Genomic DNA, 19795 nt, shown 5'->3' with positions numbered 1-19795 from the left:
TAGAGGCAAAATACCCACATGGCAACGTCCTCATCCTGTCTTCACTCCTCTCCCCAGCAGTCTTGAAGGCGATTAGGTACACTTACTGTTCGCTAAAAAGTAAGACTATTTCTGGAATTGGTGCCAACGGCATTATTCATAGATTCAAACTAGCCAGTAATTTACTCAGAATTCAGCTAAAGAGGGGTAATTAAGACTATTAGAAAAGGCCATGCTAGGTTTAGTTTATAGACCAGTAATGTAGGATATCATGGCCCCCAAACAAGTTCTTTTTCTCCTCTAGGTGAGCATTTGTTGTTAAGCTCCTGATGTGCAAGGCGTCTCTGCCACTCACAGAACATGAAGCATCTCTAACTTCCCAAAAGGCTTAGCAGGCCTGTGTCTGAGAGGCTGAAACCAAGGCCAGAATCTAAAGGACTCGGATGCTAAAGCAGACAGTGTCAGAGGGTAGTTCAGTATCTCAGTCGTGTCTGACTCTTTGCGACCCCATGGACGGCAGCACACCAGGCTTCTCTGTCCCCATCACCAACTCTTGGAGTTTGCTCAAACTCATGTCCATCAAGTCAGTGATGCCATCCAACCATCTCATCCTCTGTCGTCGCCTTCTCCTCCTGCCCTCTACCTTTCCCAGCATCAGGGTCTTTTCCAATGAGTCAGTTCTTCGCATCAGGTGGTCAAAGTATTGGCACTTCAGCTTCAGCATTAGTTCTTCCAATGAATATTTAGGAGTGATTTCCTTTAGGATGGACTGGTTTGATCTCCTTTCAGTCCAAGGGACTCTCAAGAGTCTTCTCCAACACCGCAGTTCAAAAGCATCAATTCTTCAGCACTTAGCCTTCTTTATGGTCCAACTCTCACATCCATACATGACCACTGGAAAAACCATAGCCTTGACTAGACGGACCTTTGTCAACAAAGTAATGTCTCTGCTTTTTAACATGCTGTTTAGAAGGTAGGGTGAGGAGTAAATTTAGATCTGCCATCAACGTGTGACTATAAATTCAAGGCTTTTACAGACCATGGGAGCCCAACAGCTGGTGAGAAGGTCGGCTCAGGTTTAAGAGGTACAAGGTCATTTTACCAACAAGGCCCCAAAGAGGGTCTCAGTTCCCTCATTCAACAAAGATTTAGTGGCTACTGACGATGGCCACAGCCTGTGCCAGGCAGCAGTCACACGGAAACGAGCAAACTAAACCAGTGTCTGCAGGTCCACCAGTGAAAGGTGTTTTTGCCCAGCACACACCACTGAGAAGGCAGTCCGTGTTCCTGGATCTCACCCACCCCTTCGTTTGGAAATCCTGCACCACTTTCAACCCCCCAACTTGGCAAGCTGGCGAGCCCCGTAGCGGTATTCACTTCCAGACGCATCCGTCAGAGTTAGGTGTTTCTGGAAACACTCCTGCTACACTTCTATTTTCTAACTCGCGAGGAAGGCTACACACCTCTGATAGAAAGTGGATCCCAAGCCCCCTCTCCGCAAATGCCATGAGGAAAAAAGAATCTAGAGATAAGACAGGCAGAAGCAGTGAGTCTTCATCGGGCCCCTACATCCTTATAAGGACATTCTGTGAAATCTCCACATGATAAATATTTAAAGGGCAGGTCATCCAGGGACCCCCTCCTCCCCACTGTGAGCCCAACTGCCATTCCTCTGAAGAAAGGTCAACAGGAAGTGACCTCATGAGACCTTTGACCTTAGTCACGTTAGTTTAAGGACTACTGAAGCAATGTTAACGGGGGAGAAATTCACAAAACAAATGTTCAAGATATTATAAAGTTGAAAAAAATTAAACAGAGCAAAAGAAAATCTAAAACTTAAGGAAAAGGCTGGATGTTGGTAATGGGGGAGGTAGTGGGTGAGGAAGGGGTATATGGGAACTCTGCTTTCTACTCCATTTGCTGTGGACCTAAAACTGCTCTTAAAATAACCTTTTCTTTTCTTTTCTTTTTAACTAAGCAAAGGAAAGAAAGCTATGTAAGGCAAATATGAAGAGAACAATCCGTGTGTGAGTATGTGTATGTGTATATTTGCCAAACCACCCTTCTTTACTTTTCAAAGTTTCTACAATGATCCTGTTATTTTTATAATTAAAAAAGAGACATGCAAAAGAAACAAGGTGATTTTTTAAAGCTTTATTTAAAAAAAAAAAAAGGGGGGGAGTGGACTCAGGGAAGCACAGCTAATTCCCATGTGAAATACATCAGGCCAGGCTTATGATCTGTTCGGGTTACCCAAGCCACTCTGCAAGCAACACAGGGGAGAAGTGGGCAGCCATCCCCCTGCCCCGGGCTGGTGCAGCCACAGCCCTGAGCCACACGAGCCCTGCCAGGAGGGCGACGCACTCACGGCCAGGCTGGCATCAGCGCCCAGGAGAGCCTCATGGCACAGGCCCTTTGTCACGTGGCTGTTAGGCTGAAAACAGATCTCCTTCCTGCTGCAGCTCCCAAACATCCACACCGAGAGATAAAACACCAGTCTCCGAGACTCTCACAGGCCTTCAGCAGACCTGGGCGTCAGGGTCTCAAAGCTGAAATGCTGTAAGTAACCTTGGAACCAACCACTTGTGTCAAGCAGGGACAGAGCAGAGACTGCAAAGGGCCAAGACATGTCCTTTAAGACTGGTGACTCGTCCCCCAAAATGTCTCCAAAGGGAAAAGAAAATAGTTATCACACTGCTGAAAAGGATGCTGAACTGCCCTGAGTCGATCAGACTGTCCTCATTCTGACTCCGGAGCCACTGGCTGCATGGGGTCAAAGTGAGGCAAGTGAGGCAGGGCCCTGGATGTGAAATTTAAGGGGATGCCAAAACTCACAACAACTAAGATCATCTTTTTTTTAATCAATTTTTTAAAAATCAAAAGGTTTTGTTGTTTTTTTTTTTAATTCACAATGAACAAAATAACACTATTAAACAAAGACAGGTACTTTACCATCTGAGCCACCAGGAAAGGCTTGAACTGCGGTGCTGGAGAAGACTCTTGAGAGTCCCTTGGACTGCAAGGAAATCAAGTCAATCCTAATGGAAACCAACCCTGAATATTCACTGGAAGGACTAATGCTGAAGCTGAAGCTCCAACACTTTGACCACCTGATGCAAGGAGCTGACTCACTGGAAAAGACCTTGATGTTGGGAAAAATTGAGGGCAGGAGAAGGGGGCAACAGAGGATGAGATGGTTGGATGACATCATGGACGCAATGGACACGAGTCTGAGCGAACTCTGGGAGATGGTGAAGGACAGGGAAGCCTGGCGTGCTGAGGTCCATGGAATCGCAAAGAGTCAGACAAGACTGGCTGACAGAACAAGAACAAAACAAAGACAGTGTCTGATCCTGAACTTGCAGATCTATCTCACGTCGCCCTAGTCTGGTGTGCCTGCCTACCGCTGTACTAGAAGAAGATCCCTAACTGAGTCACAAAGAGCATGGACTTGAGGAAAGCCTGAGTTCACTGATACGCTGTGTGTGACCGTGGGCATGTTACGCAGTAATCTAAGACACGGCTTCCTCTTCTGTAAAATGGGGACAATACCTTCCTCATTGAGAAAGGGCCAAATAAATGTGCAACCACACCGTCTAACACAGTACCTGGTTTAAAACTGGCAGCCCAAATCTTGATTCCAAGAAGAAGCCGAATATGATTCCTAGAGGGACTTCTAGCCCATGCAGGAGATTTTCAAGCAGTTTTCTGGGGATGGGTTTTGATGGACTATTGGGTTTTCCCTACCATCACTCTGGTGATGGACTTTTCTCTCTCTCTCTTTTTTTTTTATTATTTATTTATTTGGCTATACCAGGTCTTAGATGCAGCAGGCAGGCTCTTTTAGTCCTGGCATTTGAACTCGTAGTTGCGGCAAGTGGGATCCAGTTCCCTGACCAGGAATCGAACCCGGGGCCCCGACATTGGGAGTGCTGAGTCTCAGCCACTAGACTTTTCTTATTTGCATCTTCAGCTGGTAGAACTGAGGGCCATTCCTAGCACTGAGCTATGCCCGGGGAAGACAGCAAGTGAGAAAGGAGAATGATGCTACCCTGGTTAGCTCCTCAGGATAAGCAGGAAAGTGGTACCCAAACAGCATGGCTCCGTGAGCAGACAGACCACCTCTGTGTCTCTCAAATTCTCCTTCCTACAGCAAAGCGCAGGAACTATTTAAATAGAAGGAATCAAACCACCAGGAGAATTTTTCAACCTTCAGTCCTTGCTAAGGTACCTACCACCGAGTGAAAAGCCACTGTTTCCCCGCCACAGGCCTTGACCCTCACCACCAACTGTGGATCTGATAACACCGACTTGGGGATTTCTTTTTAATTTTTAACACCAAAAACATTTTGTATTAGGGTATATATAGCCAATTAACAAGCTTGTGACAGTTTCAGATGAACAGTGAAGGGACTCGGTCATACATAAACATGTATCCATTCTCCCCCAAAACCCCCTCCCATCCAGGCCACCACATAACATTGAGCAGAGTTCCATGTGCCGTACGGTAGGGTTTTATTTGGGGGTGGGGGGGTGGTTATCCATTTTAAAAATAGTGTGTACATGTCCTTCCCAAAGTCCTCAACTATCCCTTCCTCCCCGGCAACCGGGAGACCGTTTTCTAAGTCTGTTCTGTAACACAGGTCCCTCCAGGCCCATGGCAGCCGGCTTCCAAGATGGCGCCCAATGACCCCTGCCACCCGGCACCCCCACTTTTGTGTGGTCGACCCCCCACTGAATCATGGCTGGCCTGCGTGAGCAAGAATCTGTGGAAGGAACCAAGTAGAACTTGCCAGTCAAGGTCACTAACGTCACGGCAGTTTCCACCTCGGTCTCCTCACGAACCACTCGCTCTGGGAGAACCCAGCCACCACGCTGTAGAGGTAACTCCAGCAGCCAACCCGAGAGGCCTCCCTGGAAACAGACCCTGCCACCCCAGCGGACATCCCTACTGCAAACATCCAAGCCAGATCTGCTGTCTAAGACAGAGTCCTGCCCCGGAGAAGCTGCGAAAGACAGTACTCACTACTGACGTGTGGGTTAGTCACTCAGAAGCGTCTGACTCTTTGTGACCCCACGGACTGTAGCCCGCCAGGCTCCTCTGTCCATGGAATTCTCTCAGCAAGAACACTGAAGTGGGTTGCCATTCCGTTCTCCAGGGGATCTTCCTGACCCAGGGATCGAACCTGGGTCTATTGACATCAGTCACTCAAACTGGGAGTAGTGTGTCACAGATCATGAATCCATGCCCTGAAGCCGCGTCCTTTCCTCCAGGTCTGCACTGCCTCTCAGCTGCTTCTTATCACTGTATATTCACATAGAGAATTAACAAGATACTCAAATCAAACCTCCACACCCTATCAGGTCTCTGAGATAAGTATCTACACCATGTGCTGCTTACCTCTATTTCTTGCTGGCATTGTTCCATTCTGAGCCTCAGCTTTCATACACACAATTGCTCTTTTTGATTTATCCCTTCCCAAGACGGGCAGCTAACAGAGTTTATCAGGCCTCTGCCTGTAGGTTTCCCTAGTGGCTCAGGAGTAAAGAATCCACCTGCAATGCAGGAGACACGGGTTCAATCCCTGGGCTGGGAAGAGCCCCTGGAGAAGGCGAATGGCAACCCACCCTGGTATTTTTGTCTGGGAAATCCCATGGAAAGGTGTTAGGGGAATTAAATAAATAGTCTTCTTTAGGCTTCAGAGACAAACCCAAACAGGCCTCTGACCTTGCTTCTAACCTGCCAGGACACTGCCCTGCCTGTGACTGTGAGTGACTGCCTGCTAAGAATGCAAGACTTGCTGCACCAGAGATGAGATAGTCTTGAGATGGTTGAGCCCCAGGAGGGGGTTTGGCCAACCAAGCCCCAGGCTGAACAATATTCCAAGTTTTTCAAGACAAAACAAACAACATTAGCATGACACCAGAGTTGCTATTTGCTATCAGTTTTCCTCCCAGGATTACAAAGGGGAACGGCAATCTTTGAAGTCTCACCCACAGAGCCAGTGTGCGGCCTGAGACCTTCTCCCAATTGAGAATCCAGATGTGCTGTGTCCCGGGACTTCCCAGCGTTCTTGGCCTGGATGTTGGGCTAAACCCAATTTGGTGAAGTATCCTCTGCTGTTTCTGTTTCTCTTTTCTTCTCATGTTAGTATATTGAAAGTAAGCTAGATAATTCTCTAATAAATATTGGTATTATTTATTTGTATATAACAAGTGGCTTATTTTGTTAACAAATCCTTTGATCCTGAGATGAAAGTGAATCTTTTCAGCAAAGCAACAGAGGAGCCTGGCAGGCTAGTCCATGGGGTCGCAAAAAGTCAGACACGACTTACTGTCTAAATTACCACCAGGCAGTCCAGGAAAGGATCTAGTCACTATCTTTGAATAAGCCCCTCATATACTGGTATTTTCTCAGCATGTTGTGTTTTTTTTTAAATAAACAGCCATGCTGACACACCACTACACACCTATTCAAATGGCTACAATGAAAAGCTTGAGACAACATCACGTGCTGGTGAGGACTCCACTTCTGGGTACTTCCCCGTGAGGAATCACACCCATATTAAGACTTGCCCGTGAAAGATTCCGGCAGTTGCGCATTTAGCCATTCTATTCACAATTGCCCCAAACTGGAAACACCCCCAATGTCCTTCAACAAGTGAATGGCTATGCAAACTGTGGTACGTCCATACAACGGAACAGTACTCGGCAAGCGAAGGAAAAGAGTGATGTTAAAAACAACTCAGAAGAATCGCAGAGACATTGTGTGTGAGTGAAAGAAGCCGGTCTCAAGAAAGTTTCATGCACTGTGATTCCACTTATAAGATGTTCTGGAAAAGAACAGATAGTGACAGAGCAAAGATGAGCCGTTAACAGGGGTGGTGGGAAAAAAAAAACAAACACAAAAAACAGGGGTGGCGGAAGGGGACAGGGGAAGGTGAACCAAAGGAAAGGAACAACACAAGGGAATTTTTTGAGTTGCTCACAATGCTCCATATCCTGGGGCTTCCCCGGTGGTTCAGTGGTTAAAGAATCCACCTGCCAGTGCAGGAGACACAGGTTCGATCCCTGGTCCGGCAAGATCCCACATGCCACAGAACCACCACGCCCATGCCACGACTACTGAGCCTGTGCTCCAGAGTCCGGGAGCTATGAGCGAGTCCACATGCTGCCCATAAAGCCCACGAGCCCTAGAGCTTGTGACTGACAACAAGAGAAGCCACTGCAGTGAGAAGCCCCGCTCACCATAACTAGAGAAAAAAGCCCACGCAACAGCAAAGACCGCACAGAGCCAAAAATATATAAAATCATTAAAAAAAAAAAAAAAAATTCCACATCCTGGCTGTGGTATTGGTCACACAAATCCATACACGTGGTAAAACTCATAGAACGCTACAGGGGATGGACAGGGCACTTTTACTATAAATATATGTATTTTTTAATTTAATGCACGTGTGATTTCCTTCCAATGCAATCTCAACTCCTTTTTCCCCTTAACTGTGTCTTGTTAAATCATCTTCAGGGCCTACAGCCCTGTTGATTTTCAAAGCTTAAAAAAAGAAATGCTGGTTAAAAAAGGACTTCTACAAGCAAGCTCCTTGGAATTTGCTGATCTGTATCTCAGGAGTCCACCGTCTCTCAAACAATTCCATTCATTATTTTCCTCCAGAGGACAAACCTCCCACTTGTATGTCCCCCTGCAAACAGCCTTGCCTGGGAGCAAACCATCTTTTAGGAGGACACAAACTCAACCTCACGGACTTTTGATAAATGTGTCCAGCGGAGTGAATGATGGGGTACATGCCTGAAGTCACAGGACCCAGACTATCCTGAGGGCATCTGATAGCCTCAGAGGAAAACCAGCCCACATCCCCCACCCACTGCTTTGGGCCAGGCTTTCCATATGGCTCAGGGGTAAAGAACCTGCCTGCCAGTACAGGAGACTCAAGAGACCCAGGTTCAATCGAGTCAGTAAGGTCCCCTGGAGGAGGGAATGGCAACCCATTCTAGTATTCTTGCCTGGAGAATCCCATGGACAGAGGAGCCTGGCAGGCTACAATCCATACAGTTGCAAAGAGTCAGACACAACTGAGCGACTTAACAGGCATGCACACACTTTGGGCCACTCTCTGAGCACGAGGGTGACCATCCGCTCAGACGACTTTTGTTCTGACACCCCAGGCGGTCAGCGCCTTTCAGTCTCAAAAATGTCTCAATTTGGACCAAAAAATATATCTATATACACTGTCCCCTTGAAGACGAGGATTTTTCGGCCTGTTCACTGATGTGAATCTCAGGAATAGTGCCCTCCGGGTAAAAGGTGCCTGACAGACCTTTGTAAGAAGTGAGATCGGTTTTCTTCTTTCTAACTTGTGAAGAGTTATTGAGACTCTAATGAGTTGTGATTTTTCCAGCTGCCTGAGATCCTATGATAAGATCCTCATTAATCCATCAAAGAAAGGCTCTGTTTTAAGTACCCAGAAAGTAGAACAGAAGTTTTGAGACACAGCTCCTGACCTCCAGAAATGAACTCTGGGGGAAAAGGCAAAATCCATACATCGGGGAGTAACTAATGATGTGAGCTACTCTACAGATGAAACCAGTCAGGCCGCCTTCGGCGCGCCCCGGGGGCTCGCCAAAGCTTCTGTGGATAATCTCCAATGGTAAGCCAATGGAACTGAGACAGAGACACCGCTTTGATTGGGAATTAGCAAAACGAGCACGGCTTGGCTGGGTCACATATGGGTATCTTCTCTCTCAACAAATGGCTGTCCCAAAACAGTCCTGTCTGCTGCGGACTGGTTAGGACTGCCAGGAACTAACACCCTTGCTTACTAAGTGCCTCTGACCAACAACAGAGAAAGGGGGCACGTGGGACTTCCCTGTGGTTCAGTGGCTAAGAATTCACCTTCCCAGTGCGGGGGATGCAGGTTCGATCCCTGGATGGGGGAGCTAAGATTTTACATGCACCAGGAACAAGAGAAGCCCAAGGGCTGCAAGCAGAGGAGGCCCGCATGCCACAACGAAGACCCAGTGTGGCTAAAATTCAAGAAAGCGGGGGCACCTGGAGAGTCATCACAAGTGGTAAGAAACGAGCGCAGAAGCACAACTCCCATCTCAGCCTACCTGCTGGGCTTCTGCAGGGGCCAGCTTCGCGGCAGACTCACCCTGAGCAAGCCTGATCGATTTCCACCCCTCTCCTCCCATTCTGGGTGGTGTGTCTCAATGTAAGCGAGAGGAAGGTTGTTTGGGGCTGATATCTAACCACTGTGACGCCCCTCACAAGGGAACATTAGGTTAGAACTGCAGCGCTCGGTGCTCAGACATCAACCTTGACGTGATGGGGATCCTCCAGCTTCGGCACAGCCCCCGGAGGTGGTGGACGGTGCCCCTCCTTCCCGTCTCTGTCCCTCCTTCCCCGCTGGGCCCTCCCCCAGGAAGTTATTTCCCCTTATTTGTGTGTGTCAATCTTACCCACCTGGAAAGGTTGCTGTCCCCACCCCACCCCATCCTTGTACACCCCTCCGTCACAAGAGGGGTCCCTCATCTGGGCTAAACAGGAGTCCTTCCCTGAAGGGGTAGAGATGGGGGTTCAAACTTCAACTTGGTGAGTCTCAATCCCAGCAGGAGTGGCATGAATGTTTCAACCCCAGGAATGGAACATTCGCGAAGGTGTAATTAATCACCAACATGACTGCCTGACTTTTAAGGTGGGGCCGTGGATGCTATGGCCTTCCTTGGGGGCTCAGTGGTAAAGACTCCACCTGCCAAGGCAGGAGACACGGGTTCAACCCCTGGGTCAGGAAGAGGCCCTGGAGAAGGAAAGGTAACCCACTGTGGTAACCTTGCCTGGGAAATCCTATGGACAGAGGGGCCTGGCGGGCTACAGTCCATGGGGTTGCAAAGAGTCGGACAGGACTGAGTGACTAAACAACAATGGATACTACAGTCCCTGCGATGCGCAGGGCGGCCCCACCATCACCAGCAAACTGTCCCAAGTGCCAGAGGAGAGAGCCAGGAACACGAAGCCAACCCCACAGGTGACTGGAGTCTTCAGACCCAGGTCTCGATTCCTGAGACGACTCACCTTGGCCCGTTCTGGGGTTGGTATTGAGAGCTACCAAATTCCCCGCTCTACCTCTTATGACTCGAGGTGGGTGTCTGCCCCTTGCAACAAAAGAACCCTCTTTCCATAGATTTATGTACAGATGGTCACAGTAGTCAAATATTGCAAGCCAAAAAAAAAAAAAGACCAATGAAGGGCAATGTTAGGTATATTACGTAGAATTACACAGGGGAACATTATAAAGTCATTAAAATTTTCATTTCAAAGAAAACTCAATATGGAAAACACTCAGTGGAAAGAAGGGAAAGTGGCTTCTAATTACACATGCATTGTTCTCACAATTTTTAAAAAAGGTAAGTCTGTATGTAAAGAGACAAAAACTGGGAATATATTGAATATGCCAAAAGTCAAATGGAAATAAACCAAATTTTAATTTTCATAAATTCTGACCAGCAGGATTGCAAGGAATTTTTACTTTCTGTTGTATACATGAATACTTTTCTAATCCTGTTACAAAAAGTAGAGTACAAAGGGAACACTAAAATGAGCAAACAAGTTAACAAACAAAAACACACTTCTTTACTGAAGCTCAACTTAAATGCGACTTCCACCCAGAATCCAATGTCTTAATATCTGAACACTTACACCATTATAATAACTTTTGCAAAGCTCTTGTCATATTGTAATTATTTAGGTAACTTCTCCAATCCGGTCTGGATGCTACACTCTGACAGAAGAGAACTGGGCCCTAATTTTGTGGCACCAACAGTAACTAGTAATTCAACACAGCTGGTCAATCAAATACCTGTGAAGCTGATAAACCCTTACAAAAAATGAAGTAAAAATAACATGGCAGTGAATATGTAAATTACCCTGGTCACCTGACCATCCTGATAGTAAGGGGTCGGGGAATGACCAAGTTTCTTTTTAAAAGTCATATCAATCAAAAGAAAATAGACTGGAATCTTGTAATTTCATATTCTGCAAGTTCTTCACTTGGATATTTTCCATTCAATTCATTTGCTTGGATTAAGGTTATCATAAAATCATTCAACCTTTCTTTACAGGGTCACAAATACCTGTGTCTAATTTTTGAATGTGGTAAATCTCTAGTTTACCCAAATCCTGACATTTCCAAGCAGCTCCTTCTACTAATAACATTGGCCCCCAATAAGATTTCATGCCAGAGAATCAAAAGATTTGGCAAGATTATAAAGGAAGACATTAATCTCTGATTAATAATGGTCTCACAAATCTCCTAATCCAAACCCCAAATGGTCAATTCTAAGTAGATGTCCTGCAAGGCCATCATGAGAGGAAAAGGTGAAATTTATGCAGATATAGTGACAAGATTCACACATGTTATCAAATACCTACAGTCCTTAAAAATCGTTCATCTTTCACAGCAACTTGGTATGATCACTAAGCCACTTTCCACATAATTAACAGTAAGAAACTCTTTTTCTCACAGATAGTGTTAAATGGCAGATGAAAGATCAAGTCTTCCGACCTGTCAGAACGGCTATCATCAAAAAGACAAGAAATAACAAGTATTGGTGAAGATGCAGAGAAAAGGAACCCTCCAGCACTGGAGGTGGGAATATATTGATAAATTGGTGCAGACACTATGGAAAAGAGTATGGAGGCTCCTCAAAGAATTAAAAATAGAACTATCATACAATCTAGCATTTCCACTCCTGGGTATTTACTTAAAGAAAACGAAAACACTAATTCAAAAAGAAACACACACCCCTATGTTCACTAAAGCGTCATTCACGATAGCCAAGACATGGAAACAGCCTAAATGTCCCCTGACAGAAGGACAGATAAAGAAAATATAGGGATATTACACACTGGGATATCACTCAGCATCAGGAAGGAAATTTTGCCATATGTGACATCATGGATGGACCTACAGGGAACAATGCTAAGTGAAATAAGTCAGACAGAGAAGGATAAACACTGCATGTTTTCACTTATATGTGGAATCTAAAAAACAAATGAATAAATACAACAGAACAGGAACAGACTCACAGGTACAGAGAAAAAACTGCCGAAAGGGAGGAGGGGGTGGGGCAACGGGCAAACCAACTGAAGAGAATTAAGACCTAGAAATGATCTGTTATAAAATAAAGTCACAGGAATATAATGAATAGCACTGGGAATGCAGTCAATAATATTCTAATAACCCTAGCATGATGCATAATCTACAAAAATATCAAATCACTATGTTGTATACCAGAAGCTAACATAATATTGTAAATCAACTACACTTCATTTTTTAAAAAGCAGACCAAAAAAGACAAGATATTTTTTAAAAAGAAAGACAAAGTCTTCCAATGAATGTATCAGTCAAGATGCTTTGGATGACAAGAATAGAATTAGAAAGTGGGTAAATTTATTGTTTAATACACTAAGTCCAGGTTGGCATTATTTGGTAAACAAAACTTGCTATTATTCAGTATACTAAGCTCCAGGTGCAGGAAGATCGGTGACTAAGTGATGCCCACAAGAAACTCTGCTTCCATCTTTCAGCCCATCATCCTCTTGCCCTCATCCCAAGGCTGATCACAATACGGCTGCTGTGATTCCAGACATCACATTCAGTCCGGCTACTGGGTATCTCTGTGGGAGCACAGAAACACTCCCCGGATCCTTCCTCAAAGACCACCAAATGTTGGCGGCTTCTGAGAAAGAAGCACTTTGATTAAGGACAAGAGGAGTGTGAAGAAGGCCGTGCCATTACTTCCTGATGACAACAAATGTGTGACGCCAAGAAGCATGGAACTGCAGTAGCCCTTAGCCGTAACAGCTAATCAGGCCGCAGCAGTGTAATTAACCTCTGGGCGACAATCCTAAGTACAGAAAGCAACAAGCTGGGCATGGCAGGGTAGACGGACAGAAAGAACTTGCATCCTGGGTGACACTGTGAGCTGAGACACTGAACCAGGGACCCCTTCCTTTCTTCTTATTTGAGGCAACTAATTGGTGACTTTCACTGCTATAAGTCAAAGATTCTATCACTTGAAGACAAATGCACTCTTGCAGGCCCCTTGAGGTTTTAGGGAAAGAGCACCAATAACTTGCCCAACATCACAAAGATGGACAACATACAGAAGGGCAGATCTGTCTAATCTTCATATCTATATTCCCAACTCTTCTTACCTTTAATACCAATCTCTAACTTCCGTATCCTAAAATGTCATGGAGTTTTCAATACAGAAATTTTTAAATTTACTTATGCATGTATTTCTCTTTTCCATTACGGTTTATCACAGGATTTTGAATATGTGCTCTACAGTAGGACCTTGTGGTTTATCCGTTCTTTGCATAATGGTTTGCATCTGCGAATCCCAGACTCCCGATCCATCCTTTCCCCGCCCTCCTCCCCCTTGGCAACCACAAGCCTGTTCTCCGTGTCTCTGAGTCTGTTTCTGTTTCAGTCATGACATAAATTTTAATTCAAGTCAAGCAACATTTATTTACCTTCTATGAGCAGGAGAAACAAAAATCAGGAAAACGTGCTTTCTGATCTGACAACGCTTGTTATCTGGTTCAGAAAATGAGGAGAATACATAAATAAGATGATAAAATTCACACCAAAATAGGAAAACTAAACTCCTTTTACAAGCACCCACATATGCCACCCTGACCTCTTTTTAGAATGTTATATCTTGCTTTTTCCTGGGGCTCCATTTTTTCGTGTTGATTTTGAAAATACTTCTTTTCCACAATCTTTCTGTGTGCTAAAAGAACAAACAACTCAATTCTGAATTTTGAAATCTATTTATTTGATCACAATCTTAAACACCTTGTTTCCTCGGATTTTTCAAAATAAGCAGGGTCTTGGTTTTTTGGGTTTTTTTTCCATTTTCAAGTCTTTTCAACTCAGTTTCAGTTAGGAAAGATCAGAACTGCATGAAGTAAATGCAGTCTGACCTCCTGAACAGAGTGATATTAGTGTATGTCTTACACACAAAACTGTGTTATTTTTCCAAAGCTGAAAAAAGTGCTCTGACCTTTAATAAGCTCAATAAGTGGACCATGTACAATGTTTTCCTCATAAATTTTGCTCTTCAAAAGATACCATTAAAAAAGGAGAAGGTTAAAAAATAGCCTGGTGAACATATTCGTAATATATTCATCTAACAATGTACTTGTATGCAGAATATACACAGAACTCTCATAACTGTAAAATAAGATGACATTAAGTATGTGCGGTTTTTTACATGTCAGTTACACTCAAAATCTATATGAAACAATCAGACAAAAATCAATGAAAAAGAACAAAGTGTGAATGGCCACATCACGAAGGAAGATAGACAAATGGCCAAAAAGCACAGGAAAACCTATTATTTCTCTTTCAGGGAAATATAAAGTTAAACCACAAGGAGATACCACTAACACATCCACCAGAATGGCCAAAATGAAAAAGATGGGTAATTTCAAGTACTCATGAGGATTACAGTAAGTGGAACACTCGTATATCATTGGCGGGAATGTAAAATGGTACAAACACTTTGGAAAACAGATGGCAGTTTCTTATAAACATACACTTATTACAAGACCCAGCAATAAAAAGGAAAACAGATCTCCACACAAAGACTTGTTCACAAATGTTCATAGCAGCCTTATTCATAACAGCCCAGACTAGAAACAACCAGAGTGGCCAAGGGTGACCAGACGACACTGAAATACTCAGGGCAGCAGAAAGGAACACCCCGATAAGAGGAAGGGGGAAGGAGGAGGGAAAAGAAGAAGATGGAGGAGAGAGAGAGGAATACAAGGAAAGGTGAAATTACACCTACGCTTTGTGAAATTGCAGAACTCCAAAGGATCTTAAAAGCAGCCAGAAAGAAAAGACGAGACTATTTACAAATAACAATTAGCCTGACAGCGGACATAACAGCCACAACAAACGGACCAGAGGACAGTGGATTAACACAGAAACAATAATCCAGAATTGCACACCCAGCTAATTCATCAATCTGGAACAAATTTCAAGGCCCCCCAAAATTGAGGTTACCCTCTGGCTTGAGAAGATTCCCCTGGAGGAGGAAACAGCCACCCACTCCAGTATCCTTGCCTGGAGAATCCCATGAACAGAAGAGCCTGGTGAGCTACAGTCCATGGGGTTGCACAGAGTCAGACACGACCTAGCAACTTGACACGTGCACACATCCCAGTAAACGCTCACTCATGGAACTTCCAAAAGACATCTCTCAGGAAGAAGGAAAGTTATCCCAGAAGCAAATTTTTCAGGTAGGTTTTACTTTCTTTTACTTTGCTTTTTTGTGTCGGATTTCTTAAAAATGACTCTGTATGTTTTTACAATACCTAACTTTAAAGGTTAGCTTCGATGGTTAAATTAGATTAAAACAGAAATGAAATCAAATATCAAATTTTCAAATTCCCAGAGAACAACAACTAGTCAGGGCTAATATCAAATTTCCCTTAAAAATTTCCAAGGCCAACTTGAAAGGACATGAAAATGAGGTTTACTTATTCACTCAGCAAGTATTTAGCAAAGATTTGTGGTGTGCCATGCACTACAGCAGATCCTGAATTAATATGATGAGGACAAAAAGTGAAAGGCATCATAATACTGGATTTATGTTTTCTCTTATAAGATACCGTTACGGAAAGCCCAAAGTCTACACATAGAGTGCAGTTGCTCTTGTGGGTGAGGAATTTTGCATAATAGAAAAAAGATAATCTAATTTGGCCCAAGGCCCTTTTGTTTGAAAATGTATGCACAAATATGACCATCTAACACATGAAATTAATTCAGTGTAAATGATGAATTCTCATATTAATTTATTTGCCAATCTTGCCGTCTGTCTCTAATTTCCATCCCACTTTAAATAAGAAAACTGCCTGAGTTCATAGGCAGCAGGGAGCATGGGCTCACTTTTAGGCCCCTTGTACACTATGGTCTCTGCTTTATTTCATAAGTATCAAAGGCTTAGAGCTCCTGCATTTAATATGTATCAATTGTTCCCTTTTGCTCAAAGTATCCACTTGGCAAAATATTTTTAACTGACTTAAACCTGGAGGAGGGAAGCCTATTAAAAGACAGTTTCTCCACTTTTAAAATAAACAGTTTCTGGGGGCTTCTTGATTAAAAACAAAAGCGGCATTCGGCATAAAAGGACTGGCAAAATCAGTATTTCAAGTAATTTGAATGGAAACCGTTGGGCTCTGATCTTGCCGGACATGTGGAAGTGGTTAAGGCAGTAACCTGGAGGAAACAGAGTGAGGGGCCTGTACGATGAAGTGAGGCCACAGCAGAAACTCTAACCGTTAAAAAGCAAGGGGGAAAAAAAAAAGTTGGTCCACCATTGCCCATTCAACAGTCAGGCTTGGTGAGCCCTCCTTTCAATCAAAAGCACCAAATAATAGGAGAGATGCAGCCGCAGGAACCTTTAAAATCCCACCCTTTCCCTTCCCAGGCAAGGTAAGCAACATCTGGAATACCTGGGCCCTCAAAGTATCAGCAGGAAGGACTCCAGTGATTGTACTTTGGGATTACAAGTGCATGGTCAGCACTTCAGTCGTGTCTGACTCTGCGACCCCACAGACTGTAGCCCGCCAGGCTCCTCTGTCCATGGGATTCTCCAGGCAAGAATACTGGAGTGGGTTGCCATGCCCTCCTCCAGGCGATCTTCCCGACCTGGGGATCGAACCCAGGTCTCCTGTATTGCAGGTGGATTCTTTACCACCTGGGAAGCACTGGGATTACAAGAGCCCCTCTCTTATCTGTAGCATCTTCAGTTCAAGGGGAAAGTGCTTTTCTCAAAAACACTAAGCAGCTCTCTGCAATATGCAAGGTCATTTGCAAAAGGTTTGTTTGAAATGCCTGGTTCACCATGCTGTCAAAGCATCAGCCAAGTACCTACAAATTCACACAACTTCCCTCATCCTTCAGGAAACCCACATCCATCTTTCCTAAAGAGTGTTCAGCAAGCAAAACCTGGGCTCCCATCTCTTCTTCAGTGTTCTCTAACCTCCTCAAGGATGGAAAAAAGGTGTTCATTTCTGATGTCTATCAGATGCATATGTATTTCTATATCCTTACAAATATATACCATTCTCCAAATGAGTTAAACTCTTCTATGACTATTAGAGTTCAATGAATGCTAAAGGATGAATTTCGCTTAAAAAAAGTAACCCTTTCAATATTATATTCAATTCTTATCTTCTTAGAAACCATTTCCTCCAAGAGTTTTTTAAATGAAAAGCAAAACAAAAATGTTCACCCAAGTTCCTCATAGTCTTAAGATAATTATGATATAACTGCAATACACCAGAGGAAAATTATCTAGGGTAGATTTTTAAGTCTCCTTTTGGTAAATTTGGCCACAGAGTAGCTGTAGTATTCTATTATGACCTAGGGAATTCAATCCCTGTGTAAAATTCCAGGAAAAGACTAATTGTGCGAAAAGGGACACTATAAACCTCGCTTCAGGACTCCCACAGCAGAAGCCCTCCTTGAATGAAAAACCACACCCCAACTTACAGGGGGCATGCTACTGAGTCTGTGACCCTATGGAGAACAGCTACATCATCACCAGGTATTTCAAGTTTCTCATCCACAAAGAAGAAAGAGATTCTGGGAAGCGCTGGGCTAGCAGCTTACTATTTCCACCAACACTTCGCCCAGGAAGCCAGCCACTGGCCAATCATGTGTCTTATTTATTTTACCCAGAAGCAGATCTATTAGCCAGACATTCTAAAAACACAAACGTTCCAGTTGTGCTTGGAGCAACTCCAATATTGGTGCCTTGCTGCAGAAGGATGCTGCAGGAATATAAAGTGAGCCATGTGGATGCTGAGCCCACATGAAGAGCATTGTCAGAAACTATCATACCCAGAAGACCAGCCCTATGGAAAGGGTGAAGGTAAAGCCCCAACCGGAAGGCTGTGGAATGTGGAAGTCAGCCAAAAGCAGGAGACTTCAGAAGGGCCTGCCTGATCACAACAGTGAGGACAATTTTTAAGGCAAATGTCCCAAAGCTCTCAGGACCGAAAAGGCCTTTCTTCCTGCTTTCTGTCCGGTTTAGACGAGTAAGAAAAGCAAGACAATGCTGGAAGATGTTCTGAAATGGGCTTGGCCAAGTCGCCAGTGAACCTAACCCAGGGGGTTTAGGCTGGGGTTTGGCTCCGGCTGAAGACGCTGCCTGCGGGGTGGGAGAGATGGGGGTCCCCAAAAGCCATGGCTCAGGGTGGAACAGTAATACAGGGGAGGGCGGGGCTGAGCAAGTCAAACCTGGGAAACTAACAAGCAAGACATTAACCAGGACCATAAAATGAAACAGCCAGAGGCCACCATGGTACTCCAGAAGGATCAGAGAGAGACAGACTGGGCCGGCTAAACTGTTCCAGATGCGAGGCAATCTCGAATTGATAACCAGGGTCCTCAGTTCTTCGTGCGTCGCACCTCGCTCGTTTTCTGGGAGACCCTGCACAGATTCCAGAGCTGGGCGCCCACTGCCAGACACGACATCCAGACTGATGCCCGGGAACGCGTGTTCCCCCTCGAACAGAACACACACACATGCACACACTCTCAAAGGGTCTGGCCGGATCACACAGCTAAAGTTTCCGGAACTTAAATCGTAAAACCACAACCAGAAGTCGTTGCTTTGAAACACTCACCACAAAAATCTGTTGTCCTTTGCTTTAAAAAAAAAAAAAAAGTGGGGAAGAAAAAACTTTGGTCTCCATAAAGGCTGGCGGTAACGAGGGACAAAAATCCAACTCGGAGAGAGGGCGTGTTCCTCTTTGTCACCCACCCGGGGTCCCCACGCCGCGCGTGAACGAGCCGCGGGCACCCGGCGGCGCGGTGGCACCCGCGCCAGCGGGCACCCCTCCCCGGCCCGCGGGCGGCCTCGGGGGCCCAGATTGCGGCCGCAGGTCCGGAAGCCGCGTCGGGCGCTGTCAGCGCGCCGGGTGGGACGGGAGGAAGCGGGGGGTGGAGGGGGAGGGCGCCGCGGGGCGGGGGTGGCGAGTGGGGACGCGCGCGGAGCCCGCGGCTCGAGTCCGCCGAGGTGAGAGGAGGGCGCAAGGGGCGGCGCGGGGCCCAGAGGCCCCGGAGCTCCGGCTATTGTTGCCTGGCTGGAGAGAGACTCTCCCGCCTTAGTTAAGAGGAAGCCCGATGCCACCCGCCACACCTCCCGCGAGCAGGACCCGCGGGCCACGCAGCTCCCTCCAGCCGCGCCCGGATCGCTCGGCTCCGGGCGCCCGACTCGCACAAGTTGCCGCCCGCCCGCCCGCCGCGGTCATTGTTCGCCGCGCGCCTCCTACCTCCACGGCGCGGGCGGCTCCGGCTCCCGCTCCCGGCCTCCGGGCTCCGCAGCTCCGAGTCCCGGGCGGCCGAGGGCGCGGCGGCTCCGGCTGCGCGTGCGGCGGGGACGCTCGGCTATTAATACCCGCGGGCGGCGGCAGCGGCGCGGACGCGCGCACGGGGCTGGCGGTGGCCGGCCGAGGTCCGAGCCATCAAAGGTGGCGCGGGGCGGAGGGGAGGGCGGAGCAGGCGGGGTGGGTGGGGAGCGGGCTCAGGGTCGCCATGGCCGCCTCGACGCCGGGCCGAGCGCCGCTCGCGCGGGGAGGAGCGGCGCAAAGCGGGCGGCGGCCGCGTCCCCGCCCCGCGCGCCAGCCGAGCGCTGCCCGCAGCCCTTGTGCCCGCGCCGGCCCCGCCGCCTCCAGGCCGGCGAGCGGGAAGTGAAGGCAGGCGAGCCCCTCCCC

The 19795-nt window shown here is 46.3% G+C and overlaps 1 protein-coding gene across 2 annotated transcripts in view; it reads right to left on the bottom strand.

Annotated features, from left to right (window-relative positions):
• Positions 1-19464, bottom strand: part of FARP1 (FERM, ARH/RhoGEF and pleckstrin domain protein 1) — a 303524-nt gene extending 284060 nt beyond the window's left edge. The window contains exon 1 of one of the 2 annotated variants that reach the window (XM_061133571.1): positions 19355-19464. The gene's annotated coding sequence lies outside the window, so the exon portion shown is untranslated. Of the gene's footprint in view, positions 1-18706; positions 18835-19354 lie in introns of those variants that run through there. The other variant, XM_061133572.1, reaches the window with a different exon arrangement.
• Positions 19465-19795: the final 331 nt, after the last annotated feature.

This window comes from Dama dama, chromosome 30 (genome assembly GCF_033118175.1).
Source record: "Dama dama isolate Ldn47 chromosome 30, ASM3311817v1, whole genome shotgun sequence".
Taxonomy (NCBI): Eukaryota; Metazoa; Chordata; class Mammalia; order Artiodactyla; family Cervidae; genus Dama; species Dama dama.
The sequence above is the reverse complement of the archived record's forward strand: the minus strand, read 5'-3'. Positions and strand labels throughout refer to the sequence as shown.